The 15,410-nt window shown below is 35.4% G+C and overlaps 1 protein-coding gene across 5 annotated transcripts in view; it reads right to left on the bottom strand.

Moving 5' to 3' along the window:
• The window catches only part of LOC106875634 (oxysterol-binding protein 1), a 208,765-nt gene that overhangs the window by 69,152 nt on the left and 124,203 nt on the right, over positions 1-15,410 (bottom strand). The window lies entirely within an intron of this gene.

Raw genomic sequence — 15,410 nt, 5'->3', positions numbered from 1 at the left:
ACATGATGGGCTTCTTTCAGTTTCCATCTACCAAATCCACTCACAAAGCTTTGGTCGGCCCCAAGGCTCTAGCAGAAGACACTTGCCTAAGGTGCCACACAATGAGACTGAACCTTGAATTATGTGGTTAGGAGCAAGCTTCTTACCATACAGCCATGACTGCATCTATGCCCATATCAACACAACAAACACATAGTACTGAATTAACCATTAAACATTAGGGCATCAAGAGAAGGGTGGCTGGCACCATGGAAATGGCAAAGTTTTGGCTTAAATGTATCTATTGCAAGAAACTGCAATAGATACATAGCTCAACTTACACAAGTTAATATATGAAAAACAAAATAGGAATTTTAAAAGAAGTTTCTATAAAACTAGTTTTTAAACATCAAATAACTATGGGGGTCCACCAGAACAAAATAGTTCTCAAAGGGGTCCATAGATAAAAAAAAAATGGTTGAGAACCCTGAATTAGATGTAGTTATTGGTATGAATTGCAAGAAAAAGCTAGGTTTCTTTCTCTAACATTTTACATTGTTCAACTCACACAAGCTAATGTATGAAGAACAAAATAGGAATTTTGAAAGAGGTTTCTATAAAACTAAGCTTTAAACATCAAATGGCTATGGGGTCCACCAGAATAAAATAGTAACCAAAAAAGATAAGTAAGCAAGCTGCTTACGGATTGCAGCTAATCTTCAGTACCAAAAAAAAAACCCTAGTAGTTATTGTTAACAACCATCAGACAGAGAGATAATTTCAAGAAATTTAGGATTTATTTCACAGAAAATTTATAATTTTCACTCCTAATTTTTATTTGTAGAAAAGATGACAATTACATGTTTCGGTCTTATTAGATCTCATTAGTAAAGCCTTTTGTTCTTGAGCTTGCTTTGTTCAAGGGACGGAGAATGTTAGGTGTAGATAGAAGAATTACTAATAACTGTAGCCAATAAAATTTACATAATAGGAAAAATAAATAAAAACAAAATGAACAGGAATAAGTGGAGGATGGCTTGAACTCAGAAAGTTCATTTAAGTGTAAAAAATATCTTCAGCACCCCAGCATGGCCACAGCCTTTAGGCTGAATTGATTAAAAAAATAAAAGAAAAAGTCACTAATGAATGATGTGAAGTTTTTGTTTTATTTCACCAACTAACTGGAAAAGTCAAATTCATTGAGAATTTTCATGCTGTATGTCTCTACCTGCCTGAATTATTTAAATTCATGCTATTAGCCTACTTGATAATTCCCTTAGTTCACATTACGCACACAAACACATTTACACATAAAATTGATGTCTCCCTCTTGGATACTGTTTATGCAGCTGTCAATCACTAGAGAAAATGAATGTTTCCACAGCTAGTTAACCAATAAATATATCTGTGTGTGTATGTGTGTGTTTATATTTGCACTGTATGAAAGTCATTTGGTGTGAATGGTTTGTTATCATTTTTCCTCCAAACAAATTGCATGCTTCCCACCTTCAAAGTTGTGCAAAATAAGAGATACCTTACTTAAGAAAAGCAGGTGAGGATTAACAACAGGAAAGGCATCCTGCTGCAACACAATGCCTCAATAATATATTCATGTAACCCATGCTAGCATGTGAAAAAAAGCATACATAAAAGGAAACAAACAAACAAATGAAATGTGTTGTTGATGCTCAAAAGTGTTCAGTTTGGTATATATCTTTGTATCTTTATTTTGGGTTCAAATCCTGCCAGTTTCAATCTCAGCTTCACTGAACTAACAATAACTTTCCACACCAACCACTCTCTCTCTCTCTCTCTCTCTCTCTCTCTCTCTAAAAATAACAAAAAAACTGGCCACATGCCTAGCCAAGAAAAAAATTTTAAAAACCCTCGTTGCTATTATTGATAAGTAAACACTCCAAAATAGTATTGCTGAAGTGCTCTGTGACAGAATATTATTACTAACTTGTACAGTAACAATAGAAGCATAACATAAAAAAAAAACTAACACATATAACAATGAAATATATCATCGTCATCATTATTATTATTATTATTATTATGAACATTAAATCAAGACTAGAGTATAAGCCAAGGTCAGGTACAGTAGGGTAAAAAAAAAAGACAAGAATGGCATATTTCCAATCCTACAGAAGAAAAACAATGATGTCATCTCCCGGCAAATATTAGATTTCATATCAGGTTCTGGTCAGCAACAAAATAATATCGGCTATAAAGCTCCCAGTGTAACAAGTCCAGGATTCCTGACTATAACCATCTCACTCATTCCATTAATGCTAGTAAGGAAGGAGAAGAACATAAAGAATCCCATTCCAGCTCTCTCATTCTCTCTCTGAAATCAACATTTTTTAAAATCACCCATTGATGGATGGATAAGATATTTGTATTTGCAGAAAATCAAATAATTGGCTTTCTTTACTGCACTTAATCAATCATAGCTGTGCAGGCCAGGATAAATTTAATTTTCTTTTTTTTTTTAAGGAACATTGGCAGTTGCCCATGTGTGTATGTCTTCTCTCTTTGTCTGTCTCTCATGTTTCTTAAAAGAAAAGATTGCTAACTTGGGCTGATACACATTGGCACTAGTGTCATTGCAAGAGTTGCTGTTAGGATACAAACTACTGGGAAAGATACAATACAGTGGCATCCTTCCAGATCCTGCCCAACAGTTCTACCAATCCCTTATCCTGGATTGATAGCTGTCAACTCTAAAAGTATGAAAGGTGAAGTTAACCTCAGTGAGATTTGAACTCAGAGCATAGACAATCGGGACAAAAACTATAAGACATTTTATCCAATGCTCTAATGCCAATTCACAGCATAAGCTGTGGTATAGGTCAAATAAACATTTACACTTCTCAAGGTTGGCAGGGTAAAGTGTATTGAGAACAGGACTGGACTAGCCGGGACTTCACAGTTGTCACTACTATTGAGCTGGTTAATTTTTCTTTTGTCACTTGCTTCAATCATTGGACTGTGGCCATACTGGGGCACCACCTTGAAGCTATGAAAGTATTTGTTCAGAAAAAATTTAAATATATTTATAATAGCCTTTACCTCAATATAGCAAAACTAAAACTAGCTACGGAAGACAAAAAATTATGGGAATTAGAAAGTATGAGTTTCATTAATAATCAATAACAGAAAATCCAAGATCAAAATAATATGAGAAAAGTTTAATATACATATATATATATATATATATATATATATATATATATATATATATATATATATATATATATATACATACATATACACACACACACACACACACACACATATATATAAGGTTGAGGAGGGTATTGGATTTAACCAAACCCAGGAGGATACAGGTAATACCGAGTAAGTGCTGTTAGTTATATATATATATTATATACATGTTCGACTGCTAAATCTGCAAGTTTTTTTCATTTTCTCTTATTTCTTTCTGTTGAAGAGAGTAGGTTTGAAACATAAAAGACTTATTCATTTTCCAGGATATCAAACTAATACACTTGCTTGTTGTTCATACATACACCTGTCTTTGTCTTTTGTTTTTCTATAAATTTCGACTATATATATATATATATATATATATATATATATATATATATATATATATATATATATATATATATATATATATATATATATATATACACACATGTACACACACACACACACACATACATGTATATAAAACTAACTTCGGGAAAAAAATATAGAAATCAAAATGTATGAGATTCTTTCATGACCAATAACAAAATATTCCACTGAGATTGCAATACAAGAAAATTTTCATATACATATATGTATACTCATTACATATATACACATATACGTATGCATGCATATATCTGCAGAAAAAAAAAATAGAAATCATAAATTACGAGATTCTTTCATGACCAATAACAGAATATTCCACTGAGAAGATAATATACGATATAAGAGCAATTTAAGCCTTAAATTGGGCAACTAGTAACCGGTATTTAGAACTTTGTGTGTATTTCTGTTTGTGTATTGTAATTGTATCTGTTGTTAACAAATCCAGGTTTGAATGTTACATTGAGTATTTGTTAAAAAAACAAAAAACAAAATGAGGGATTGTTTTATAAGATATTTAGTTACAACATCTTACTATGTTTTATTAACATAAGGTGATTATTAGTAACATAAAACAAATTATTTAATCAAGACTTATTATGAAATCATCAGATATATGTAACTTGCACATGTAACATTGTGTCATTAACCATTTCCTTGATAGTGAATTTTTTTCATTTTTCCAATCTAATAATGTTATGTATACAAGTTATATATCTCTGATGATTTGACAATAAGTCCTGATTGTGTAATTTGCATTATGTAACTGGTAATCATCTTCTGTTAATGAAATGTATGTAAGATGATATAACTGAATATCTTGCAATCTTGTGCCTTGTTTTGTTTTCTATATCTTCAATCTTTTACTTGTTTTAGTCATTGGACAGCAACCATGGTGGGGTACTGCCTTGGAGGTTTTATTCAAACAAATTGACTCCAGTACTTATTTTTAAATCTGGTACTTTTCACCCAGTCTCTTTCGTTGAACTGCTAACTTATGGGATGCAAACAAACCAACACCAGTCGTCGATTGTCAAACAAGAGGGAAAAATACTCGGTAGAAATTCTTTGATGAGCAACAACATGAAACACAAGAGTGGTACAACAAACACACGCACACATACATACAAACACACACGCATGCACGCACATGTACAGCAGGCTCCAATACAATTTGTCTAATGCTTCACTCATAACCAATTTCTTAAAAACAAATTTTCACAACAAAATCTTACATGGATCCCCAAGGACCACATGCACCTCGATTGAGAACCACTGTTTTACAATGCTCACTCGACTTGTTAGAAATAGCAGCCGAATCTCCCTCTAGCCATATCCTACTGTCTTTTTTTTTTTTTTTAAAAAGGACACATTGGATAATGTAGTGTACAATAGTGGGGATTGAAACAGTGATGGACAAATTACTCTATTTAATAAATTTAGAATGGTTTCAAACTTTGCCTAAAACCACAAGGAAGGAAGGAAGAAGAAAGAAAGAAAGAAACAAACAAACAAACAAACAGGAACCATATGGAAATAAACTCTATCGTACCTTCTCCTTAATAAGGGGAAGAATGAGGTGGGTGAAAATATTTTAGTAATATTTGGTGTGAGGGAAGGGAATGGTACTTGAACTACTGGTCTAGGAACTGAAATCCCCCCCACCACCATTACCACCAATCACCACCATAAAAAGGGATAAGGTGAGTATGGCTTCAATGTCTTTTGGTTATGGTCCTGTTTGATCAAGATTACCTTGGGACTAAACAACAACAATATCTATGAATGAACAAATTACCTTATAATGTTTAGGACTTGCTTGCTCTACACTGATTAACAAATGATTAAACACATAGTAGTAGTAAATATAATATATTTCTTTATGAAACACACACACACACACACACACACACAAACAAACTAATTTTTTGAAAAAATCAATTACATGTGCATCTACATTATTATGTGTGTGTGTGTGTGTGCAGGCATATATATATTCTTTATTTGTTTCAGTCATCTGACCACGACCATACTGAAGCACCACCTTTAGTTGAAGAAATTGACCCCAGGGCTTATTCTTTATAAGCCTAGCACTTATTCTATCGCTCACTTTTTGCCGAAACTCTAAGTTACAGGGACGTAAATGCACCAATGCTGGTTATCAAGCGATGGGAGGGGGACAAACTCATATATATATATATATACACACACACATACGACAGGCTTCTTTCAGTTTCTGTCTACCAAGTCCATTCACAAGGCTTTGGGCGGTTCGAGGATATAGTAGAAGACACTTTCCAAGATACCACACAGTGGGACTGAACCTGGAACCATGTGGTCAGGAAGTAAGCTTCTTACCACACAGCCACACTTGCTACCTATATGTACACACACACACACACACACACACACACAAACATAGTAGCCTGATGCAGTCTTCTACCTGGCCAGCTCCTGTCAAACCGTCTAACCCATGCCACCATGGAAGATGGACTTTAAATGATGATGATGATATATATATGTATGTATGTATGCATGCATGTATGTACGTGTATATATTTATACATACATACATATATATAGCAGAAGCAACAGAGTGACTCAAGGGCTGACAGTTTGATAAATGCTAATGCATGAAACTCTCGGCCCTAGAGTCACTCTGTTGCTTCTGTGAAATTAATAAAAATATATATACCTACTTGTGTTTCGGGTTCTATTTCTCCTGTTAGCATCAACACACACACAAACATACATATATACATCCACCTACCAACACACACACATAGAGAGAGAGAGAGAAATTTCACATCAATGTTATATTTAAATAAATGCCAAGTAGGTTGATAGTGTTAGAAATAATAGAATGATGGATTAGTTTTACTTTCATCCTTTACCTTCCACTGGTGAATCTGATGCAGTTAATGTTGAGATAACAGTGCTGAAAGGGTCAATACCAGCAGGAAATGTATGGCCAAGGAGGAAACTGGTGTGAGGGCCAGGGGGAGACTGATGAGTCAAATATTTTAGTACAGAACGTGTGAGTGTGTGATGAGGAGGGAGAGAGAGGTTAGAAGATTATGCAGCAGATAGATTCAGGCAGAGATGTCATGCAGCCAACTAGTTTTGAAGAGTAGTAGTCATAGTAGCAGTGGTGATAAAAGAGGCAGGGAGAAGACACAGCAGGTTCATGAACAAGTGTTTGTGGTGTACTGGTAGGCAATTTTTGAGTAATCAACTGAACTGTGATCCTCTTTTAAATACGGCCAGCAATGTTTCTATGTGTAGCAGCAGCAGTACTTATATTAGGTTATGTTGGCAGTCCTTCAACATGGTTCTTTATCTCAGAGTGTTAAACAAGTTAGAAACCAAAGTATTTTCTGAAACTTAGCTCTTAGGATGATGAAATTTAGGCAGTGTTTTAAATGTGAGTCCACCGTAAGATATAGCCAGAGAATTTAAACCTTGTATTTGTAACAATTTAGAATCTTTAGAGTGTGATGGATTTATAATCTACACCATCATCATTTAATGACAGCCTTCCATGCTGGTATGGGTTGGATGGTTTGACAGGAGTTGGCAAGCTGGGGAACTGCTTCAGACTTCTGTGTCTGTTTTGGCATGGATTTTATGGTTGGATGCTCTTCCTAACACCAACCCACCCACAGAGTGGGCTGAGTGCTTTTTATATGGCAACAGCATTCATGTGCAAATAATGATGTAGTGTGAGGTTGTGAAATGTGAAGGTGGGGAGTATATTTGTCCTTTACAGAACATTAAGTTGTACTATCTCTACCAAAGAATGCTCTCAATAGACATACCCTTCATCTTAGATGGTACCAACAATATATCAACAAACTGAGACCAGTCATTAACAATAGGGAGGAACTACATGAAGGAGACTGGTTACTATAGCAACACCAGTCTGCACACGTCACCTTCCTCCTTCCTCCTCCTTCCCCATACATCCTAGCAACAACTTTTCTTTTCTTCACTCTTACCAAATGGCCTGAAGAAGAGACTGTAACCCTGAAATATAGAAATACGAGGTAGAACTGCAACTTTGTTTTGTTTACTTTTCCTTTTGTAGTTTACTTTGCACCTTTTTTGCATTGTTCCAGCCTCACACAACAAATCTCCTATAAGAAAGTATTGGTACACCAATTAAGGAAGTGCTGATGTCTCAAACATCTAAGAATGTGCTGGAGGTACTGACTTTCTAAGAAAAATTACATAAATACTAATAAGTAAGTGCAAGTTATTAAAAAAGAGGTGCCTTTGAAATAAGGATACTATGAACAAATATTGAGATATGATATAAATAAAAAGAACAATTAGCTACAGAACTTCACAAGTTAGTTATGTGCAAATTCTTTAACATTTAATCTTTGATAATAATCAAACCAAGAATTTATATCAAGTAAATTGGAATAACCAAAGAATTTACATTGATAAGGAAAAATATTTAATGTAATGTAAATAGGTTGGACACAGGGAGAGGGGAGCAGTAGAAATAATTACAGAGAGAGATTGTAGCCATAACGGCATGTGTAGGGCTAGGGTGTGGTGCATTGGAGGTATGCGTAGGGAGGCTGTAGTAATGCAAAAATAGGTGTAAAGTAGGTATTTGGATGCAGAGTGAATGGTTGGAAAATGGTCAGTGGATGTAGGAATATGCATGTGAAGGCATATGGCTCAGTGTTTAGAACATTGGGGTCACAACCATGAGGTAGTGAGTTCAATTCCTGAACTGGGCTGTGTGTTATGTTCTTAAGCAAGACATTTTATTTCACATTGCTCCAGTTCACTCAGCTGTAGAAGTGAGTTGTGATGTCACTGGTGCCAAGATATATTTCCCTTGGATAACATCAATAGCATGGGGAGGGTAGGCTGGTATGCATGGGTGATTGCTTGTTTTCCATAAACAATCTTGCCTGTACTTGTGCCTACAAAGAGAATTTTCTAGGTGCAATCCCATGGTCATTCATGACTAAAGGGAGGGGGGGGGGGGTCTTTACCCGTTACCCTTTTTACAACACAAACTTCAAATGATAATGTGAGTAAAAGAAAACCTGAAGACTTCTTCTGGAGACAGTTGAGAAATCCTGTTAATTTTAGTGATTTAGAAGAGTAAGAGATAATACAGAACAGAGGTGGAAAAACCTGTTAGTTCAAGAATCATATATGATCACTGGCATTCAGTTGGCTACAATGATGAGGGTCCCAGTTGATCCAATCAACGGAACAGCCTGCTCATGAAATTAATGTGGAATAGGCTGAGTACTACACAGACATGCTTACTCTTAACATACTTCCCAGGGGGATTTAGCATGATCCAGAATGTAACAAGGTTGGTACTTTGAAATACAAGTAGCACTCATTTTTGCCAGCTGAGTGGACTGGAGCAACATGAAATAAAGTGTCTTGTTCAAGAACACAATGCACCACCGGGAATTGAACTCATGACCATACAATTGTGAACTGAATACCCTAACCACTAAGCCATGCACCTTCACATATATGATAAACTATAAAACAGGCATGGACATGCTTCCCATGAAAAACAAAAAATAATAATTTTCTTTAGCATCTTTTAGCTATCACACACATTTAAAGATAAACCTACCTGGACAACCAGATAATACACAGGCAGGACAGACAGGTAAATAAAATAGATAAGCAGTTCTAATTCACTAAGGGACACCTGCTACTTAAATAACAACTAGGCAAGGACATGGAAATGTCTTTAGGTGAATTAAAGAAATTACAGGATTTAACATTAGTTTGCAGAAACAAAAACAAAACAGTTCCTACTTTATCAGTATTAGATATGTGTGAATGCGTTGAGTTAGTAAAAGTGTCTGGAGCCAATATACATCTTATCTAATATTGTTGAACTTTACAGACCAGAGAACAAGATATATAGAGAAGGTTAAGAATAAGCTAATGAGAAAATATGTTCTGCATAGGAATTAAAGAATGGCCATCAAACATTTGATGTCGATGACAATGGTGATAATGTTGTCAAGAGGTAATCAGTTAGAAAAAAAATATATAGTTAAAAATCTTATATTAATCAATATTTTGTTTCTAAATAGAAGTATTAAAGTGAAATGTTAAACATTGATGTTTTGAAGCCGACCAGTAAAATTTTTCCCACAAATGATTTATAATTACATGTCAGCAATAATTTTAGTTTAATATTTTATACAAAATCACAAAAATATAAGGATCAGAATAACTGTATTTAAATTGACACTAATAACTTAAGTGCCTTTATACATACATATACATATATGTATGTGTGTGTGTGTTTGTGGAGGGGGAGTTCTTTATTTAATTCAGAACAAATCTGTTCAATTGATGATCCTTTCACTGAGAAAAATCCTAAAAAAGGAGTCTTTCTAATCAGATTTTATCATTATTTTCCCCATTTACTTTTAATCTCTAATTAATCAACTGACTGACTTTTCATACCATACTCTTTAGTAAACTGGTGCTCCTTCTTGCTAGTAACATTGCCAACCTCCCCTATTACACACATCAATATCATAAATAATAGATGACAAAAAAAAAAAAAATAAGGAAGTTATTTTAATTAATTCTATCTACCAGACTGCTTAGATATCAGTTTATCTTCCGATATTATGCCTCCAACCAGGCCTCTCGCAATACCCTTAAAACCAAGATTTTTTCAGCACCCTCTTTAGTATGTTTATGTCACTGGGTAAGACAGTCAGTTGTGTTTGATGTCTGTCTTTTTTTCTCAAATGCTTCTGATCTATTTTTTAAAAAAAATATATGTTACATTTTGTTGCTATTAAAGTAAAGGTATGAGCAAACATCCAGACACAGAGAAAATGCAGAGATGTGATGTGGTGCAATGAACTTTTTCCATACACACACACATGTTTATAAGTTTACCTTTTTGTAAACTTGTGTCTTATTATTAAAGTGGAAAAGTTATCAAAAAAGCAGTTTCTATCCATTTTTTTCAAATATATGATACTGTATCAAGGATTTTCTATTTCTCATTCTACAATATATATATATATATATATATATATATATATATATAGGCAGACAAGCAGTTAGATTTAAGTTATGCTACAATCCCCTGCCAATTAGAGACTCTATTAAGATTATTGAAAAGCTGTAATATATATATATATATATATATACGTGAAGGTGCATAACTCAGTGGTTAGAGCGTCGAGCTAACAATTGTGAGGTTGTGGGTTTGAATCCCGGACCAGGCTGCATGCTGTGTTCTTGAGCAAGACACTTTATTTCACACTGCTCCAGTTCACTCAGACATAGAAATGAGTTGTGGTGTCACTGGTGCCAAGCTGTATTGGCCTTTACCTTTCCCTTGGATAACATCAGTGGCGTGGAGAGGGGAGGCCGGTATGCATGGGTGACTGCTGGTGTTCCATAAACAACCTTGCCCGGACTTGTGCCTGGGAGAGTAACTTTCTAGGTGCAATCCCATGGTCAGTCATGACTGAAGAGGGTCTCAGTGTGTGTGTGTATGTATATATATATACTCTTTTACTTGTTTCAGTCATTTGACTGCAGCCATGTTGGAGCACCGTCTTTAGTCGAGCAAATCGACCTCGGGACTTATTCTTTGTAAGCCTAGTACTTATTCTATCGGTCTCTTTTGCCAAACCGCTAAGTTACGGGGACATAAACACACCAGCATCGGTTGTCAAGCAATGCCCAAATCATAGTCATTACTGCAATAAATATCTTAAACTGCATGGCATTTTTTATATTAATCAGACTTGGAAATATTTGAGAAACAACAATATAATTGGTAAATACTCCAAGCTTTTTATCACAGAATACAAGTTCAAATCCCATTAATCCCATATACCTATATATATATATATGCTGTGTGTGAGAAGACCCGGCAAGCCAAGTGAGACCAAAATCCAAGGCCTCTGCCAGGGATGTAGCCAGCCCACTTACACACAACATTCCTTCATTGGACACTAAACTCCGCTTGCGAAGACCTGTTGAGGCAAGTGAAATTGAAATCGAACTAAATTTGTAGACTGGCACCCATGCCAACGTCTCTTTCACTGAACACTAAACTCGGCTTGCGAAGACCTGTTGGGGCAAGCAAAAGCGAAATTGTATCGGCACCTGTACCAGTGGAGCACTAAGAGCACCGTCCGAGCGTGATCGTTGCCAGAGCACCAGCTGTCTGGCTTCCGTTCCGGTGGCATGTAAATAGCACCATTTCAGCGTGATCGTTACCTTCCTGGCACTTGTGCCAGTGGCACGTGAAAAGACATTTGAGCAAGATCGTTGCCAGTACTGCTGGACTGGCTCCTGTGCAGGTGGCACGTAAAATACACCATTTTGAGCGTGGCCGTTGCCAGTACCACCTGACTGGCCTTCGTGCCGGTGATACATAAAAGCACGCACTACACTTTTGGCGTGGTTGGCGTTAGGAAGGGCATCCAGCTGTAGAAACTCTGCCAAATCAGATTGGAATCTGGTGTAGCCATCTGGTTCACCAGTCCTCAGTCAAATCGTCCAACCCATGCTAGCATGGAAAGCGGACGTTAAATGATAATGATGATGATGATGATGATGATGATGATGAATGATATATATATATATATTCTCTTTATTTCTGCTCAACATGCTCGACTATATAATTAATTAATTTGATTCAGTCAGTTGGAACTAAAACTAACTAGAATTTAGATTTCACAAGGCCTGATATTTTGTGCTCAGATCTTCAGCTTAATTGACAGCCAAAGAAAGCATGAAATATCAGGCCTGGTAAAACCCAGGGTTCCAGTTAATTTTAATTTCAGATGATTGAATAAAATAAATTATTTATACCCTGTCCTCAGTATTCCGAACTCTTTTTCATTCATTATCATTAATGTACATAGACAGAGAGAGAGAGAGAGAGACACACACACACACACATTTAAGTATGCACACATGCCATTATGGAGGGGGGAAAAATTAAGAAATAAATAAAACAGACCCCACTGCAGGAGTTAAACCACAAATCTACAGGTTGCCAGAATGATTGTTCAACTGAGTATGTCAAATGGGTTCGGTCAATTCTGTCAAAGTAGTACTTATATGCATTACTAGGTAAGCTAAAGTGTATTGCCATCCCTCAAATCACAAGAATCCCAGATACCTTCATAGCCACTCAGTCACCAACAGACAGGCCATCCCATATACATATATATACTAATGAAAACACTACCATTATTTAGTTAATATTATGTGAAAAGTACTAACCAAAAGTACCACTACTACTTATACATCCCCACATGCTTTATATAACCCACTTAACATATCAAACTGTATATATAGGCTCCTTGTGGATCTTTTTTAAAACGGGGGCCACATTTTTCATTAATGTTTTACGTAGTGTTTTTGGTACCGAAAGACTTTCAAACTTCGTATACTTATCTATTTTGTGTTATAGAACAGAAAAATATTTTTGTATTCGAATTTATTTCATGTAAAAAATTGTCTTATTTCGATAATTTCAACCAATCACTGACGTCCACTCAGCCGATATACATTAAGTGCCGACTACATAAACAAACGATTCTTCGTTTTATTTGCTTTTTTCATTTTAAATTTGCTTTAACCCTAACCCTAAGCCTAACCCTAACTCTAACCCTAGGGTTAGGGTTAGGGTTAATTGTTTCAGAATCGTTTGTAATGTATATCGGCTGAATGGATGTCAGTGATTGGTTGAAATTACAGAAATACGACAACTTTAACATGGAATAATTTATGGATTTTTTTTTTTTTTAAGAAGACTAAGAGAAAAAGATGTTTTATATGACACATTCTACCAGTGTTCCAAGTTTCAAAGTGTTTCGTTAATGAAAAATGTGGCCCCCGTTTTAAAAAAGATCCCTCCTTGTTACTAATAAAGAAAAAGTCATGCAACACTAATTTTAATTCATGTTACAATTAAAAAGAAAAAACAAAAGCATAATGATTATCATAACATCTTAGTTTGAACATTGTCCATGGTTTTAATACTGTACAGGTATTAAAATCATGTAAAAATCAAATGTATAAGTGTTCAGTTTCAAGGTGCGAGAGCATACACAAATTGATATACTAAGCATCAAGATTGTACAGACAAGGCCAGATGGTTAAATGTACTTCACAATTATGAAGTCTTGAGTTCAATTCCAATATGTGGATTCTTGGACATGTATCCTCAACTATAACAATGTCAGATTGAGCAAAGTTCTGTGATTAAAATAAAGCAGAAAGAAACTGTGGAAGCTGGTGAAATTAACTATATTTGTATTTCAAAGGGTCATAAACTTTGTCGTACACTGTTTTACACTAATTCTTTTTAAGAATCACATTAAAGATATATAGAGAACATAAGCCACTTACATTATAAATCAATGAACAGGTTGTTTTGTGGCATCTTGGGCAAGTGTCTAACACTATAGCCCAGGGCTGAGCAAAGCCTTGTGAGTGCATTTGGTAGATGGAAACTGAAAGAAGCCCGTTATGCATGCATGCATGTGTGTGTTTATCTCCCCTGACCACTTGACAACCAGTATTAGTGTGTTTACATCTCCATAACTTAGCAGTTTGGCAAAAGAGACTGATAGAATGGGCTTTAAAAAATAAGTACTGGGGTCAATTTATTTGACTACAACCCTACAAAGTGGTGCCCCAGCATGGGTGCAGTCTAATGAGTGAAACAAGTAAAAGACAAAGAAGATATATGAGTGTGGTATTATATAATTAAGTCCATTAAATATTTTCAGAAAGGTATCTCTAAGTGGATTCTAGCAGCCCTTGATGACATGAAGGTAGAATAGCAATTAATGTTTTTTTAACATCCATTTTCCTAAACTAGCAAGGTTTGGACAAGGAACCCCTTCAAACAGTATTTTACAGCAAGGTGCTTTACCCATTGCCAACTCTTACTTGTTTTTAACTAAGGAGCTTCTTATAATTCAGAGGTCTTTGAAAGCACAAAGAGATTGGTCATAATGTCAAAGAGAAATGTCAATACCAACACTGCTTTGCTCAACCAGTGACAAGCAATGGATATTAATATTCTTGCACAGTTACACACATACAACAGGCTGCCTGTAGTCAGTGTCCATTAAATTCTCTCACAAGGCATTGGGTATAATTTGGTCTAGGGCTATTACAGAAAAAGAGATTTGTCTGATGTGCTGTAAAACCACAGGGTTAAGAAGCAAACTTATTTTTTCACTCGGCCATGTCTGTGTGTGTTTAACCAAACATAAACATTCAAAATAGATCATGGTCCATGATACTGCTAAATAATAAAATATTAAACCTTGCAAAAATCAATAGTTTACCAATAAAGTAATTACAATTAACAGAAATTGATGAACAGGTGTATTATCATTGTTATCAGCATAATCGTTTATTGTCTGTCTTCCCATGCTTGCATGGGTTGGGTAGTATGACAAGCTCCGATGAGCTGGAGGACTGCATCAAGCGCCAATGTCTGCTTTGGCATGGCTATTAGAAAAAAATACTTTCAAAATTTCACATAGACATTGAAAGAAATTTTCTAACATGGCGGAATTAATGAGAAATGAGAGTGGTGGCAGGGTTTAACATAAGGAACCACAAACCTGTAGAGGCTGGAGAAAAAAAAGAGAGGGGCAAGAAAGAGACAAGCACGAATCCAAGAATGGCTCTCTTGGAACATAGCAAAGTAAGTTAAGGAATTAGCTGGTAATTAGTTATAGAATACTTAAGTAGTGTTGAATTGAGTGAAGGAAACCCAAGTATCGACAAAAGCAAACAAAAAGAAAACACTG

The sequence above is a fragment of the Octopus bimaculoides genome, chromosome Z, assembly GCF_046866305.1.
Source record: "Octopus bimaculoides isolate indiv1 chromosome Z, ASM4686630v1, whole genome shotgun sequence".
NCBI classification, from domain to species: Eukaryota; Metazoa; Mollusca; class Cephalopoda; order Octopoda; family Octopodidae; genus Octopus; species Octopus bimaculoides.
Note: the sequence above shows the minus strand (reverse complement) of the source record. Positions and strands in the feature narration are given on the sequence as shown.